At 37.3% G+C, this 18,657-nt stretch overlaps 1 protein-coding gene and 1 long non-coding RNA gene across 18 annotated transcripts in view; one reads left to right on the top strand and one right to left on the bottom strand.

The window, feature by feature from the left end:
- daam1b (dishevelled associated activator of morphogenesis 1b) overlaps positions 1 to 18,657 on the top strand; it is a 186,042-nt gene that overhangs the window by 9,013 nt on the left and 158,372 nt on the right. The window lies entirely within an intron of this gene.
- On the bottom strand, positions 5,202 to 10,825 carry LOC147839149 (uncharacterized). Its single transcript, XR_015518324.1, has 3 exons — positions 10,701 to 10,825; positions 7,939 to 9,585; positions 5,202 to 7,854 (listed from the first exon to the last, which is right to left on the bottom strand). It is a non-coding gene; the product is annotated as an uncharacterized LOC147839149 (long non-coding RNA).

Genomic DNA, 18,657 nt, shown 5'->3' with positions numbered 1-18,657 from the left:
GTTTGAATGGGGATCATGATCTTATTGGGTTCTATTTTGACGGTCCATGCGCAGAGCGCAAAACGCAGGGCGCAAATGGTTTCAGGGCGTGCCAGAATGCATTTTTGCTAATTTAAGGACAGAAAAATCCGCTTTGCGCCATGGCGCATGGTCTAAAAGGGTTTAGTTTATTTTCTTAAAGAGCCCATATTATGGGTTTTTGAAAATTCCCCTCCATGTAGTGTGTAACACAGCTCTAAGTGAAGTGAAGTATCCAGCTAAGGCTTAAATCTGTTAGTGTACAGTGTTTAAAACTGTTGATTCATCTATAAAAGAGTTGACTCATAGTGCTTCAAACGAGTCGCCTTGATACCGATTCATTAGGTGTTTCGCCATGACGTACAAACGAAACCAAGTTATTCACGTGCACGCGCAAACCCAGAAGATTTCAAACCTGAGGCCCCGCCCCCTGACGCAGAAACGCAGACACACACACACTCACAAACACACACACACACACACACACTAACATGCCGGTCGATTGAAGTCACACTGCAGTTGGATATATTGAGTCTCTACCCAAAGATGAAACCTCAGCATTATAGCCAAGCAGTTGGAAACTACTGGAAACTTCTGGAAACTACATGCTACAAAGAATACTTCATCTGCGTTTGTTAAAGGAAGGATCAGTAAAGAGTAACTTACTGATGGACGTCAGGATGGATTTTTCTTCCTCTATTTCTCAAGTGTAAGTACGTGCGATTAAAGTTGCCTTGTTGACTCTTGCTTGCAAATGTGTTTAGTTGTGATTTGTTACTTGTAACCGCGTGTACTGTATCAGGTTAACTGGCTATATTCTCTTATCGCGTGCAAAGTCACGTTAAAAACGCGACGCGTGCTGCTTTGTTAACGGAGCTCCGTGGACGAGGAGTAGTGTGTGTATCTGTGTGTGCGTGTGCGCGCGCTGTCGTCTGGAGGTGTGTGTGTTTGTGTGTGTGTGTGCGCGCGTTGTCGTCCGGAGCAGGGTTAAGTGCGTGTGTGTGTGTGAGTGTGCAATATGTGTGTGTGTGTCTGTGAAAAGAGCAGAGTGAGAAGCTAGGAGATCTCCTCAACTGTTTTTGGAGTTTTTGTTCAATAAAATAGTTAGTTGTCTGTATTTTCAAGTCCATAGTCTGTATTTACATTGACCCACTGGCAGCTAAAATCCACGCCTACACTATCGAGCGTGTATGAACTGTGATTACTTTTATATTGCTGATTAGCTGTTTGGCATTTCACTCTCTGACTGAAGGCAGTCGACCAATCGCAACAGGCTGTCATTGGTCCAATCAGCGCAGATTAGCTTCGCGCTAAGGAGGGGTTTGGGAACAAATGAATCACTGGACGATTCATATAGGAGTCGCTGGGATAATTAGGTAAAAATAAATGCAGATTATAAGACCATGAAAGTGTTTTTTGACCTTGCATGCATATTAAACTGTTGTTTAAACTCTTTAATGAGTTATAAGTGTGTTTTGAGAATAAACCAATCAGAGTGTCATCTCCCATTCTCTCCCATTTTTAATAAAACAAATATAAATATGGATATAATAAATAATACTGCTAATAATAACTATACAAAAGCAAATAATTATGAATGAACTGAAAAAGCCTCCAGAGATGAAGAAGACATAAAAGCAGTGACTTTTCATATTTATGTAGGCTAGAAAAAATATGTTTTGTAATTATTGAATTCTTTATATTTATATCCTATATATATTCTTATTATATCCTATATATTTATCCTTAATATTTAATTTTTTTCATATGTAAAGATATTTGCGTATTACTCTACATCTTGTGTGTAGGCTATTAAGCAGTGTGTAAGCGACGCACAACTCTGCGCTGGAGTTTAGACCGGGTTTGTTTTGGTCTAATGAAAAATCTATTATAGTTTCTTAAAATAGCAACGCGCCAGCAGTGCGCCTCAGAACGCCTTCCTTTTTAGATCAGAATGCCTATGGGCGCACATATGAGCGCAAATGCATTTGCTATTTAAACAACGTAGTGCAAAACAGCAAAACGACACTTGCGTCAAGCTAAAACTAGCAAATAACATTTGCCTTGCACCGCATTGCGCCGGGTGTATGATATAGGGCCCTTAATGTTTAATTGTGCAGTTTTACACTGAATGCATTAATGTGGGCTAAACAAACAGTGACAGAAAACACCTTTAATTAATAACCTAACAAAGCATTTAGGTCCCACCACAATCTTTTCTGCCATCATTCTATTTTACAGGGAAGCCAAAATGCTTTCATATATGTGATTTGAATGACGTAGGAGGCAATTTCTTTGCAATTGTTATAAATGTTCATTTAACCTACAAGTTATTAAAATGTTAAGAAAAGTTATTAATCTGCGGGTCACATGTGTTCTGAACTGTGGGTTGTGATTTATTCCGTGATCCGTTATATTCGTTATTCTGTGATCCATATATATATATATATATATATATATATATATATATATATATATATATATGCAGGGTTACAAGTGCACTGTAAATGAACTATTACATTTGCTGTAATACTACAGCACAATTGTAATTGTTCATTTACAGTGCTCTTGTAAATTTTACAGTATTACTGGCAATGTTTACAGTATTACTAGTGATTTTTACAGTGTTACTGACAAAATTTACAAGCACACTGTTAATTAACAACCAAACAAAAATTGCCAGTAATGCTGTCAATTTTACAGCAAATGTTTACAGTGTATGTATATAAAAATTGAACATAAAACACCAGGGGCCTCATGTATCAACGCTGCGTACGCACAAAAACTTTGCGTACGCCAGGTTTCACGCTCAGAATCGCTCACGTTTGGATTTACTAACAATGAACTGAACGTGGGAATGTGCGCAGCTTTCTGGCAGGCGTACGCACATTTTTTGTGCGTGTCTGTTTTATTTCCATTGGCGACTCCTAGAGGCAGTTGTGTTAAATTCCTCTCTACAAAGTGTCTGAGCCTTGCAATGGCAGCTGTATGAGACGGGTTCAGCAGGTATATAAGGTTTCCATACCATTCATTTGACCAGCTAAACATTAAAGCACAATTTGCAGCAGTCGCCTGTTTTCCCAATGTAATCTGAGCGATCTACCGCACGCACATTGCTATAAAGACACTATCTGAAGATGAATTTGCATGCGTGAATCAGAAACATTTCCATTCAATAAATGTGCAAATAAAATATGATGCACAAACTTATTGTTGATTCCTACTTGTCTTTCTCGTGATAAATAGTTGGCAAAATCTGATATGTAGCGGGGGAAAAAACAAGAAAGAGTTCATCAGACGCTGGATTCGAGCCGAGTTTATGCTAGAACGTGTCAGTACATGATCACATGCTTCTTATGAGCTGCGCCACTGAAACTGTTAAGAGTACTGCAACATTTTACAGATATAAACCACACTATTTCTTTTTTAAATGCACTCAGTGCGATGTTCAGACCCAACTGTGTTAACCGTACCAGCTAAACTCTCCCACTCTATTTTTTTCTTTTGTTGTTAATTCCGGAGAACAAACTTGCAAATAACACCGCTTTTCTCCGGTCTACCTCCGAAAGCAGCTCCTCCAATTCACATTCTGTTCAAAGTTTCTCTTTTTGCTTGCTTTTGACATTGCTTTTTCGTTGGGTTTTGCCATTAGCATAGTCATTAGCATATTCATACGGGGGAGGAGGCAGGGAGGGGTTTTGTGCTTGTGCATGTTGCGCTCAGTTTCACGTTCATTCAGATGTACAAAAGAATATGCGTGAGATTTGGCGTACGCAGTGTTTCATACATCTGAATTTTTTTCTGCGTACGCACATTTACAGCTTTGTGCGTACGCAATTTTTTAGTAAGATTTCCACGCAAGTCTTCGTACATGAGGCCCCAGGGGCCTCATGTATCAACGCTGCGTACGCACAAAAACTTTGCGTACGCCAGGTTTCACGCTCAGAATCGCTCACGTTTGGATTTACTAACAATGAACTGAACGTGGGAATGTGCGCAGGTTCACGGCAGCTTTCTGGCAGGCGTACGCACATTTTTTGTGCGTGTCTGTTTTATTTCCATTGGCGACTCCTAGAGGCAGTTGTGTTAAATTCCTCTCTACAAAGTGTCTGAGCCTTGCAATGGCAGCTGTATGAGACGGGTTCATATAGTAGGTATGTAAGATTTCCATACCATACAGTTGACCAGCTAAACATTAAAGCACAATTTGCAGCGGTCGCCTGTTTTCCCAATGTAATCTGAGCTATCTACTGCACGCACATTGCTATAAAGACACTATCTGAAGATAAATTTGCATGCGTGAATCAGAAACATTTCCATTCAATAAATGTGCAAATAAAATATGATGCACAAACTTATTAATGATTCCTACTTGTCTTTCTCGTGATAAATAGTGGGCAAAATCTGATATGTAGCGGGAAAAAAAGAAGAAAGAATTCATCAGACGCTGGATTCGAACCGAGTTTGTGCTCGAACGTGTCAGTACATGATCATTTGCTTCTTATGAGGTGCGCCACTGAGACTGCTAAGGGAACCTCAACATTTTGCAGATATAAACCACACTATTTCTTTTTTAAATGCACTCAGTGCGATGTTCAGACCCAACTGTGTTAACCGTATCAGCTAAACTCCCACTCTATTTTTTTCTTTTGTTGTTAATTCCGGAGAACAAACTTGCAAATAACACCGCTTTTCTCCGTTCTACCTCCGAAAGCAGCACCTCCAATTCACATTCTGTTCAAAGTTTCTCTTTTTGTTTGATTTTGCCTTTGCTATTTCGTTGGGTTTTTCCATTAGCATAGTCATTAGCATATTCATACGGGGGAGGAGGCAGGGAGGGGTTTTGCGCTCGTGCATGTTGCGCTCAGTTTCACGTTCATTCGGATGTACAAAAGAATATGCGTGAGATTCGGCGTACGCAGTGTTTCATACATCTGAAATTTTTTCTGCGTACGCACATTTACAGCTTTGTGCGTACGCAATGTTTTAGTAAGATTTCCACGCAAGTCTTTGTACATGAGGCCCCAGGTGATTACAACCTACAATAATAAGCTGTTCCATTTTAATGTACCATTATGTTGCGCAATATATTAGTATAGATTAGCTAGCATCTACACTAATATATTTGTATAAAGGGATCTGATTGACTGATGTCTCTGTTGGTGCTGTAAAAGTTAAACATTGTTCAGCGTGACTCAATAAACGCACAGTTTAATTTGGCAATGCTTGACATCATTACATTCAAATTAAATGAGAAGTGTTAAAGGTGACACCATGTGTGAATGAGGCGTCATTTTTCAGCACTGTAGTTCCCTTTACTCCCATTAATCATGTTTTTACATTTAATAACTATGATGATTATCAAAGAAACTGTAACATTATTAGAAATGCAAGTTCTTCAGAAGATGTAGTAGATAATCAAAATCCCTTTGAAAGACATTTAGCTGCCATTTCACTAAATTCAATGGTATGGATTAAACCACCAAATTTGTGCCTTTAATTGCCTTTCAATCCAAACTTCAGTGTCAAGAGTATAAATGGATTCAACTTGAGGTTCTGTTGTGTTTTACAGTGTTGGGTAAGCACTTCTTTAATGGGGTTTGAGAGAGATCGCTGCATGGCAATGCTCTAGGAGGCTTTCGGTTTCCAGCCAGACCTTGTGAGATAAGACCCCGTACAACTTGGCCATAACAATGGGCCTGTGTGGCCGTTTGAATGTCCTATTCTCCGAGTGGTGTGGTTGACTTGGATCAGACAATGGCTTCAGTTTGCATCATTTATTTCCTGAGGCCCTGCTTGTCACTACGCCACTTCTGTTTGCTGCGTTCTACACCAATTATGCTGCATCAACACAACTTCAGCGATTTCGAATCTGAGGCTACGTTTACATGACTCCATTGTCAACTAAACACAGAAAAACATTTATCCATTTTGGCTGTTCATTTGCAGAACAACAGCATTACTGGGGCCTGAGAATAGTTTTAAAGTGCATGCTTTGGAAAATGATTCCATTATTGTATTTGTGTAAGCATCGTTTTGTGAAAATGTTGATCATTATATTTGTGCACACTATGCAGCATGAGCCCATTCTGAAAACATACCTGTAAATTCTATTTCTTTAAATACTAGTTCCTTTGGTCACAGGTTGCTGGTCAAGACAACAGTCTCACTTTAGAGAATGGTCCAAATCTTCTTTTATTGATTTGCATCAACTTGAGATGGTGGTTTTAAAATTAATTCAAACAAAGACTATATATAAATATACAGAGAGATGCTTGATATGAATTATATGTAAATGAACTGAAGCAAACATATTTCATTCATTCATTCATTTCCTTGTCGGCTTAGTCCCTTTATTAATCCGGGGTCGCCACAGCGGAATGAATCGCAAACTTATCCAGCAAGTTTTTACACAGCGGATGCCCTTCCAGCCGCAACCCATCTCTGGGAAACATCCACACACACATTCGCATACACACTCATACACTACGGACAATTTAGCCTACCCAATTCACCTGTACCGCATGTATTTGGACTGTGGGGGAAACTGGAGCACCCAGAGGAAACCCACGCGAAGGCAGGGAGAACATGCAAACTCCACACAGAAATGCCAACTGAGCCGAGGATCGAACCAGCGACCTTCTTGCTGTGAGGCGACAGCACTACCTACTGCACCACTGCTTCGCCAACATATTTATAACTATGAAATATAAATACAAGCAAAATAGTGTTACGGCTTTCCTCAAAGTGAATTAGAGGATTATATTGATTGAAGTTTCACCAGCAGGGCATAAACAGGGAATGGCTAGTGCTGTTCATGCCCAGTTCACGTGAACACGGGGCTCGTGCTTTCAGGTTAATCATAGACAACTCAGTGCGCATGCGCTAGTTGCACTGTCACCATCCGATTATGTTTAAATAAAGGGTTATATGCATCATATACATAACATCTGTGCCAAATATCTTAACAGACAAACATATTAGTTATAAGACAACCGTTTAGCTGAATTAAATGTATGCGTTAGCATGCTACATCCCTAATGAATACCTGAAAAACTCTATAAAGATACATATTGCAATGATTTTGGTTACTTGCTTAGCAATACATGCACGCATATGCACAATCTGTGAATTATCTGCTGATTTGGACTTTTCAACACCTGCATTTCCAACGTTAAGCTATTTTCAAAAACCACTTAACTATATTCTAGCGATCGTTCTTCCCGCTACACTTACATTTCACTCTGTGGTGAATTTTGGCATAGTCAATTTCTCGTGAGATGGCAGGGGTGCTACTAGCTACCAGCTGACCACTTACTTCCATATTACTTCCAGCAAACTTGAGACACAGAAAGGAGTTGACCGTGATGACAGGATTCAAGTCTGGCGAAGAGTGGTTCCAGAAAGACAAAAACAGCCAAAAAATGAAATAAACAAGTAAATAACTGGATGAGAATGTGGTAAAATCTGAAAATGTGGTAAAAATCAGATGAGGGCTTTTTTTCTGTATTGATTTTGAAAAAACTGTCGGTTGGGTTTAGGGAAGTGGGTAGGCGGATTAGTCGATTACTCAGTTAGTCATTCAGTCAGTCAGTCAGTCAATCACCAGCAACCTCTAGTGGATTTACGTAAGAAGAGCAGGTACGAATGGCACTTGCGAATAAAATACAATCTCAAAAAGAGAACACAGTGACCTGTGGTGGATTCGTAAAAATTAAAACTGAAAAAAAAACATAGCACCTGGATGTATTTGGCACTCTCTAAAAATGTATATTGTGGTACGTTTCAGAAAGAGCCTGGATTGACATTATGTGTTCAGTCTATTGGCATATGCGACTTGACGACCAAAACAACAATGGAGCACATTATTGTTTGAGATGAATGCATAATGATTCTTTACTCAGTGACATTGTCAACTACTGGCATGGCATATTATACATACGTACACAATATGTTTCATAAACAGAAAGAAATGTTTGTGTCATATGTTTCAACGTGTACAACGTGTTGGCTGGGATTTGTCTGTTCTGTTGTCAGCTACGCCAAAATGGAAATGACTTGCATTTGTTTGAAATATGAGCTCTCATTGTCTTTTTGTCACTCGGTCAGGTATAATTCTGTTTCTGTTTGTATCCCCAAGCTGTCCTTCATCTTAGCTCAAAGAAGATTATGTGAATAGTATGGGGACTGTAATTACTTGTGATCTCTTCTTAGCTTCACTTTCATTCTCTGTGTTTTTCTTTCATGCTTCTCAATGCTTTTGCCCTTAAAGGCTACTTTGCACCCATTAGGATGTTACATGCTCTTCATGGTTGGTTAGTGTAGGATTAAACCAACCTGAGAGATCTCTGACTCCTCTTTGAGGTCCTGTAAATTGCTTTTTCATACCATTGGGGCAGGAAAATTTTATGTAGAGTCACTTACAATATTTAAGGCTATTGAATTTAAAGAATAGTTAATTAAAAATTGCAATGAAGTCATCATATTTTTGTAATCTTAAATGTTATACGAATGTCTTTATTCATCAGAACACAAAAGAACTTGAAGAATCTGTTTTAGGATGAAAACAACACTGAACCATTGCGTTTTATTATATAATAGCTTTATTATGTCTTAGACAAAGTCATGTTTTTCATTCCAAAGAAAAGTTTGGTTGAAGTGACACAAGGAAGAGTCAAAAATTACGGAATTTTCATGTTTTCTCTAATTTTTTTTTTTCTACTATCTGGCACTGAGAAGTGTTGCTGAGGTAAAATCTGTGGCCTTTCCTCACAGCCTCAAAACCACGAGGTCTTTCTCTTTTTGGAGGCCCCTTGACCTTCTTTATTCCCCCAGGGTCAAGGAGCAGGTCATCCTCAGGGTGCCTTTGAATGGTTGCCGTTTTCTTAATTCACTGAGGGTTGCTGGTGCATTCCACAACTTTACTCCCACGATATTGAGAACCTGGATGGTTGGTTGGTGTTTTATTAACACTTGTTGAAACGTGAAAGAAAGTGTGTCCAATTCAACAATAAAAGCAATATGAGAAACAATAGCACTGTGTTCAATACAAGCTGAGTTCAAACACCAGCATTTGCAGTATTGATTACTACACAACAAGAACAATATTCAATTGGATATAACTTTACAAAAAAAAAAAACAGATTAAATTCAGGTTAATATTCATAGTGATTGTATCACATCTATTTATATCAGGTTTGAGGGTTGTACATGTCAGTGCATTATGCTTATATACCAAAAATACAATTACAAGGTACAAAGTAAATAGATGTTCTCTATAATTTTGTAGCCTTTGCATTGGAATACTTTGTGTTATGATGCCTATTCAGAAATGTAAATGGCTGGCATTTGCATCTGAATTCCATAATGCCACAACACAATCTGAAGTATTGATTTTTTTTTTACAAACGTCTGACATTTGAATGGTGTGAAAATAAAATTGTTAGTTAAAATTGCTAGTTAGCTCATTCAGACTGCAACTAATGTAAGCCCCTATTTAATTTCTGACACCAAGATGCATTTTTGTCAATTAGATAACAAATGACACTATACCAAAGAAAACATTGGCTGCGTCCGAAATCCATACTATACTAGTATAACATACTATACTATATTATTCTTTCAAGCATGGGGAGCAGAGAGAGGGGAAGGATCGGCATAGGACCTCGAAGCGGAATCGAACTCAGGCAGCCAGGAGCACCACAGTGCATGTGTCAACACACTAACCTCTACACTACTGGCGCCGACCATGCTCTCATTTATACTGTATAGAACATACTTTTCTGATGGCCGAGTAGTACATTAAAAATCAAATACTCTTCCTACTGAGTAGTAGGCAGTTTCGAATGCAGCCAAGGTCTAAAATCTCTTCAGCTTTTACACAATCATCTAAGATTTGTCTACGATTGAAAAAAACTACAAGGAAAAAAAACATACTCAAAACAGACCAAATGTCTTCAGTGGTTCAATCACAATATTATCAATCTATGAAAATACTTTTGTGCACACATAAACAAAAATAATGACCTTATTCAACAAAATCACAACTTTTGAGTTAATTATTTCTTTAATTTCTGCCTGCTTCAGCAGTTCTCTAGATATCTCTAGATATGTAGCTGAAGAGCACTGGCCAGGCGGGATTTAAAAACAACAACAACAACAATAGTGTTCTGTTTACTAGAATAGGTTTGTGGCTATCACAGAATAATCCAAAGCTTTTGCTCTCTGTATCATTTTCCATCGTCTCCTTTAGTAAATTTTGTGGAAGCTTATTCTCCACTGATAGATTAAAAGATCCAAATAATCCCAAATGTACACCCTCTCAATAGACCCTCCTCTCCAAATAAATGATGAAAGTGGACAAAACAGACAGATTAAAACATTAGATTTATCAGATCTACATTGGTAATATGTCTTCTCTGTAAATGACCCAAAATGCATTGTACATAAAAGCAGATATAAAGGGATCACAAAATGCAGCAAAAATCTACCTTGTTTTTGTCAACCCAGGCTCATTCAGAAAACCTAGGCCTATATACATTTCTGAAAAGCACCAAATGCTTCCCGGGAGCTACATTGTTTAGCAGTTTTTGTTTTCGCGTATCTGCTGTTTTTAGATCTGAAATTTATCAGATCTACAAGTGCCATTTGCGTAAATCCACCAGAAGCCATTGTTGAGAGACTGACTAAATGAATGAGTGATTGACTGACCCATCCTCCTCCTTCCCCAAACCCAAGCAATAATGTTTTTAAAAGCACTGATTGACCCGCCCACCCACTTTCCTAAACCCAACCACAATTTCCCCCCAAAAAAATCAAAACAAAAAAAAAAACCTGTCCTCACAATCAACACCTCTCTGCGCCTCAAGTCGGCCGGCATACGCGACAAGCTACTGAACAAACTAGTAACATGGGGCAGTCATCCATACGGAGGTAAGCGCTTCACTGGTAAGCACGAAAGGAAAGGTGTCATACTGCCCCGTAATATTCGATTTAAAGACTAAATGCAGCCATACATTCCTCTGGCTACATACTTGGCCATCTTCAGAAATGTATATAGGGCTAAGTTTTCATAATGAGCCAATGTTGGTTTTTGTTCTGCGATCCTGTCAGATGCTTAAATCCATTATTCTGGATTTATTGTTGACGTTATCATCTATAAAGTTGAGTGGTTTCAGAGCTGCAGCTTATAGCACTTGTCGTTGAGTTCTATTTACGCTGATTTCTTACATAGACTGGGTGTAGCCAGGTGGTCAACACTGAAATGCCGTTTTCATATCCTTTCTATAACTCAGCAATTCTCAGAATTCTGTGGCTTCCTGGTAAAGTAAATATTTTAGTAACATTAAACCAAGTGCCTCACACCCTTAAGAAACGTGCACTTTTTTAAAAAAAAGTAATTGCTGCCATATCCTTGCCTCTTATGGAAAGTTGGGCCAAGACTTGGTGTAAATTAAAACTTGTTGAGCTCTGCAATTGTACAAGTGCTGTTGTTTACAGCAACCAGATTGTCTTGCTTGATAGTTTCCCGCTGTTTGACCTCCTGAAAGCAGTGATCCCATAGTTTGATTTGTTGCAGGGATGTCCAGCAGTGTCTATGTTTGGGCCTGTGGTTTTAGTGGTGGTTTTTGCTCTCTCTACAGCGTTGATGTTGCCTTGTGCTGTAATCTGAGAGTTACAATATAACTGTAGGGAGGCATATAGACATGGTGCTGCTTCTGCCCCCACACTGCTGCGGCTGGACAGATAAAACAAGGCCAACGGCCAAAACAAACCAAAGCGTCATCCTCCCTCACTGCTCTTTAAGGAGGTGAAGTGTGGCTGAGGGTTTTCTGGCCCCCTTCATGAGTGTTTAGGATGGGAAGAGGCTGGGAATGGGGGCAGAGGATAGAAACATGTTTATTACACAGGTATGATTAACACAGACAGCCTGCTGGCGACACCTCAGTTGTAAAATTACTGTGTGTTAGCATTCCTTCCACGGTGAGATTATTGTGTCAGATGCACTTTTTCTTGTAGGGATAGATCTTTCAGAAATGATTCACACACCCGTTGGATTATTCCAGAACTTTTTTTTTTGTAGATTTCAAAAACTTTTGAAGACTGCCTGTCCAATTTAATTCAATTCATCTTTATTTCTATAGTGCTTTTACAGTCTAGATTGTGTCAGCAGCTTAACATAGAAGTTCTAGTAAATTGAAACAGTGTCAGTCCAGTTTTCAGAGTTGAGGTTTAGTATAGTTCAGTTCACTGTGGTTTATTTTTCACTGCTGAAAGTCCAAACTCTAAAGAGCAAATCCATCAATCCGCAGCTCCACAAGTCCCAAAAAACAAGCAAGCCAGTGGTGACATTAGCGAGGAACAAACATCACCAGTTGACAAAAGTGAAGGAAAAAACCTTGAGAGAAACCAGGTAACCATTTTTCCTCTGGCCAAACTTCTCGTGCAGAGCTGCAGTCTAGGTGCCTGAAGGATGGAGAACGATGGACGTCCATCACGGAGAAGCTGTTGGTGTGTGTAGGTCACTGGCAAGTGTTTAGGCTGGCCCTCAAGATCTGTGCAAAGACTCGTCTATCACTGTGGTCTTTTCGGAGTCAGCCTCATGCTCTCCACTCCTCCATGACCACTACAGCATCTGCTCCGGATACGGCCTGGTTTACGATTATGGAGACCTTAGTATAGTTAAAAACAGACTAACATGAGTGTAAATGCTGTTCAAATTGTAATGTCTTTTGGGAAGTGTTCCCAGTTCCGGTTGCCCTAATTAATGCAGACCAACAGTCCTTTAGAGGATTCGGATTTCAAAAGCATTTGTGCTTTATGTGTATGCTAATGCAAAGAGATGTGTCTTTAATCTAGATTTAAACTGACTGAGTGAGTAAGCATCACAGCTATCATAATAGTATCATAAGATTAAACCCTAATTCTCTGTTAGTCAATAGCTTTGAGTGAAAAGCAAAGCGAAACTTAAAAACTAACCAAACCAAGTAAAATTGGTTTTCTAGATATACTGTAGTTAGTACACATTTACTAAAATGACTTATTACCAGGATACAAATCAATTATTTATTTTGTGAATTAGGTGTGCATGATATTAGTTTTTTTTTTCTACAGTAACAATACAATTTTATTTAAAGGCAACAATATATTTCCCAGTAAAGTTTATTAACCTTTACAAACTGATGGAGGTAATTTTTTATTTTAATATATATTTTTTATTTTATATTAAATTGTAAAATTTGGATTTACTATATTACATGTACCCCATCACACAATTGTAAAGTTCTTTGGATGCATGGCCATACACAATGAATGCTCTATATACTGCTAATTACATTACATTACATCAATTGATTTTGTTTATAGTGCAATTAGCAACATTTTGTGGGTTACCATTGGAAGCTTTTAGTTATGTCTTTACTACTGTATATCAGTTTATAGAGGCAACCCAGCAGGTACCTTAATGTCAAAAAACACATAAAAATTAGAGGGGTGAACCTACACTGGTCTCACGGTTTGGTTCGGTTACGATTATCATGCCATCGATTTGGTTCAATTTGATATCTCGGTGCGTCACGGTGCATTGACGATGCTTAACATGCACAGTTTCATATTTTCCTAACAGCACAACAATTCTTGTTTTAAAATGTAAAAATATATTTATATTTAGATACTATTTTAATATAATTTTGTCCTTAACTACAAGCAGTAAGATATATAAACTGTACCTTTAAGCAACACGAGCATTTATAGCAAATAAACAAATATAAATTTACTGCTTGCATTCTAGCAAGTTCTTACACTCCTTTGATTGGTCACGCGCTCAACAGAAAGGGCTGCGATTGGCTCTTACACGCTGGTGCTCTTCACAGATGAGTGACACTGATAAACGGCAGCGGCGAGCACTGCTGATCCATGATAGACGCGGAGGAGAAAACTCTGCAGACACACGCTCGTGTCTGTATACAGAAGTATCACTGTACAGGCGAGAGGAGAGGAAAAGTCACGCCAGCAGGTCAAATGGGCCGCAGTGAGAGAGAGAAAAACAGAGTTTACTTTCATTCTCCTAATCACAGTGAAATGGGCGCTTCTTCTAATTGTCAGTGAACGACTGTCCAATGCATCTTGATAAAAATGACATCAAACTGACTTCTAACATTGGCATCAAAAAACAATTACAGGGCATACATTTTGTTTGATGCCATTGTTAGATGTCAATTTGATGTAGTTTTGTAATGTGGTCAGTTAAGGTAGTCAATTGATATCAAATCGATTTTGCATCTTCAACATGTTTTTGATGTTGACATGTCATGAAAGTTTTTGTTAGATTAGCTGGTGCTCCATTTTTTTTACAAACAACAAAACAGTGTTCTTTTTTAACGTATGATCGACGTGAAGTTTTCTTTTTCAACATAAACTGATTTCCTAACCTGTCTGGGTACCTGGTATTTACATTATATCCCACTCGGTCCACCCATGTTGATCTACTTCACTGTATGGTTTATATATCAGACTTGCTTTATCTCAGTGGAGGGCACATTGCACATTAAAAAGAAATGTTAACACAGAGAATTGCAAAGCAGTGTAGTTTTCTTCTTACTTTAATCTGAACTATGACTAAATCTTTAAAGATAAACCTCCCTCAGACACCATGTTTGCCACACACTTCCATTCAGGTCCCTGTGTCAAAACCACAGAAAGGACTTCAATTAAGTCTTTTGTTCTGTGGTGACTGAGCGCTTGTTAGATTCCATGATCATCCTGTCTGAAAAAACACACATCCTCCTCCTTCATCATAGAGGCCAAATTTCAGTTTTTAACATACTGTTGTTTATACACGTTCTTTTGTTACCCGCTGCACTGTCATCTCTGTTTCCATGATGTGGCTTGATCTGGAGCCAAAAAACAGCTGATGCTCCAGGTGTGCTGATGGTGGGTGGGCTTAAGCAGTGATATTGCTGTGGAAAATCCAGTTAAAGAAAGGACATCACGAGCGTTAACAGTAGAACTGCCGTAGAGTCAATTTTACCCATATCAAATTTTCAATGTAATAGTATGTAATGTAATACATAGTAATAGTAAGTAGTAATGTAATGTTTAAACAGATTTTCAATGTAATATCAAACTCTTCCAGTTATATGATTTTACTATAGCTAGTTTTTTTTTTTTTACAATCTGCTGTTTTTAAATTTAAAATTTAAAATCTTATGTTTTAGTGTTCTATGTTCTTAATCATCTCCTTTCACACACTGAGTTATTAGTAATTTGTTTATGTCAACACATAAAAAGGGCAATTTATTGATGCCAAACAGGTATTAGAGGCATTAATGCCTGAGTAATGGTGGGTTGGTAGCATGAGGCTCAACATAATAGTCGATGACTAAAAATAATAATTTCATGACATTTTAGCAATATCAAAACAGAAGTGGTGAAAAGTAACAGATTACAAATACTCAAAATACTGTAATTGAGTAGTTTTTTCCTCAGCAATTGTACTTTACTTACTTTACCTTTTAAAATGTGTACTTTTACTTGAGCACAATTTTTGTTCTGTATCAGTACCTGTGTTTCCTACAGGTTTGAAATATACTTGTAGTTGTAGCCAGATTGAAACACACCTTTTACCCACAGAACATAAATAGTTAACTATGCCACAAACAAAACATAATTTGATTTTAAACAGTTTTTTTTATTATTATCTGTTTTAAACTTTTTTTTTCAATTGGTTAAAGTAAAAAAAATATATTGTTGAAAAAAAAAATCACTGTTTCTCTTTCAAGTTAATATCAGGAGCCATGTGCACCCACTGACAGGTCAAATCTGCTTCTTTCTATCTCTCATCCAAGTTTAGGTTGCTTTATTGCCTTGGCATTTTGTACAATATTGCCAAAGCATTGATGTATAAAACATGTAATATAAAGTAAATCGTACCTCAAAGCATTCAGTGCACTGAATCCACCTAGACGGGATGGCCAATGTGGAATGTGGGACTCACCTGGGATGGCCCATGTGGGACCCACCTGGGATTGCCAAAGTGACCACAGAGTACCCATCTTCTGATAGCTACTTCCAGAAGGATAACAGGCCAATATGACCCAAAATCTCTGAGGAATATTTCCAGAAACTTGTTGAATTTGTGCCATAAAGGATTAACCTGAATGAAGGACCTGTTCTGGCCCGCGTGGGCTCCACATGGGCTGGCCCGAGTGGTGCCCACCTGTACAAATATACTTGTAGTTGTAGCCAGATTGAAACAAACCTTTTACCCACAGAACATAAATAGTTAACTATGCCACAAACAAAACATAATCAGCTTTTTAACAGTATTTTTATTATTATCTGTTTTAAACTTTTTCTTTTCAATGGGTTAAAGTAAAAAATATATTGTTGAAATAAATAAAAAAAATCACTATTTCTCTTTCATGCTAATATCAGGAGCCATGTGCACCCACTGACTGGTTAAATTTGCTAATATTAGCCCATGTGGGACCCACCAGCCATCAGCCCAGGTCGGACCCAGCTCAGCCATCAGCCCTGGTGGGACCCAGCTGGGCTTAACATTTTTTAATGTTAAAAAAATAAATTGTTTTGTGTACATTGTGCTTCATTTGTTGTTCTATGTTTGCAAAGCTAAATTAGCCTCATAAAGATATTGTAATGTACTTTAGCAAAATTTTATGGGTAAAGTGTTTTTACAAATTTATGTTTCTATTTAAAGTTTAGTGAAGTTTCTGTATAAAAAAGTAAAAGTAAAAGTTTTACTTTTATTAGTTTTAAAAAGTAAATTGTACTGAGGATTTACTGTAAATTTACTGGATTTTTTAGTTTTTTTAAAAGAAGGAAATTCCGTAAAAAAACTCACAATGTACTGGTAATTTTTTGCCAGTATTTTTCGTTTTTTTTTACAGATTTTTTTTTTACCAGTGTAAAGGTATGATAATAATAGATAAATTAAATAAAAATAGATAAATATAAATAAAAAATGTGTCACTAAATATACTTAGCCGTTAATATACCTAGTCGGCCCGCCCAAGTATGTTTTTACTTGTTTTACTTTTACTGTGCTACTTTTCTGCAGTGACTACATTGTGTTTGTTTTCTTCTTGATTGACTAAGTAGAATTGTCAGTCTCTGGATTCTCGTCCATTCGATTTTCACATAGAAAAATTGCATTAAAATTATTAAAAGCCTTAAAAGTGTCCAAGAAGATTCAAAATCATTACACACAATGACTGAGAGACTGTGTATAGTGTGTGGTGTATAGATAAAGAGACAACGTTTTTAAATGTCTTTGTAGTGAGAAGCTTTCTGGAGATCTGTAGACAGAAGTATTGCAGTCCATATGGAGATGTTTGTGTCACCAGGTGTCTGTTTAGTGCTGCTATGCCAGGGGTGAACTCAAAATATTTAGAGGTTTCTAAGGGTGATAACGGGACGTTTTAGAGAGAGAGGCTCAAAGGGTCTGAAGAGGACTCATAAATTGTCATTATGTCTCCTTACTGGAAGTGTGGTGAAGTGAAAAAGTAGACTGTTTGCAATCTTAAAAATAAGGTCTGTTAGCTTTTACTCACTGCACACATCGTAAGCTGATAGTGTGCATGGACTACAAAAATGAATGAATGAATGAATGAATGAATGAATGAATAAAGCCATAGCTTCATTTTAGTGTAATGGGCCGTGTTTGGCTGTGTTTGGTTCATAACAATTAAAAGAGCTGTTTGTTAATATTTACAATTTTATTTATTTTAGATTCAGTTATTTTGTTTATTTTTTTAAATATTATTATATAATTTCTATTTTAAATAAATATAATTTAATTTATTAATTCTCTTTAGCCTACATTTATTTCAGTCTTTCAGATTAAGCTTTTTATGTCATGTAGTTACCAAGGAAACTAATGAATAAATAAACAATTTAAATTATATATATTTATTTATTAATTTTTTTTTAATGATTAAAATTAAATTAAATAATTACAAAAATAATTTCCTAAAATCCTCTTTAATGAAATCTATATCGAGCTCTTCTTGATGCAGTGACATGCAAAAGTATTGAGATGCTTAACAGTCTTAAAGGCTTTGAAGGACAAATTATGAGGAAAACTCTCATAAAGACATGGAAAGAGGAAGTTGTATTCTTTGTGCATGCTGACACTCATATACAACACTTAGAATTCACAAACATCTTGTGCCTTTTCATATTTTGTGAATTAGAATAAATGTTTTCATGAGATTTTCAAATGAGCCCATTGTTGTATAAGCTCCTGGGTCTCAGAGGTTTATAGTCTAACTATAAACCTCTAAACCTCTAAAAGTCTAACTAAAGATTGAATATTCAACACAGGCTTATTATAATACATGTTTCCACCTACATTTTTGTAAAACCACAAAAAACATACTTCAACTCTAGTTTCTAGCTCAAATGAAAGCTATGAGGCAGTATGATGGTAGCAAATGTTCATTTTTAAACTAATTAGATTTACAGGGACATATTGATGAATAAACAAGTATTTTGATGCAGGCCTTTGCATAAAACCAATTAAAAATGCACAAAAGCACGCACATCACTTTAAATGGGTGCTCGGCCAAACAGCAGAAAGTGCAAAAATGTATAAACAAAAAGGCGGCAACACCAAAGCAC

This window comes from Danio rerio, chromosome 20 (assembly GCF_052040795.2).
Source record: "Danio rerio strain M-AB ecotype USA chromosome 20, GRCz13ab, whole genome shotgun sequence".
NCBI classification, from domain to species: Eukaryota; Metazoa; Chordata; class Actinopteri; order Cypriniformes; family Danionidae; genus Danio; species Danio rerio.
This window is presented reverse-complemented; position numbering and strand designations above follow the sequence as displayed.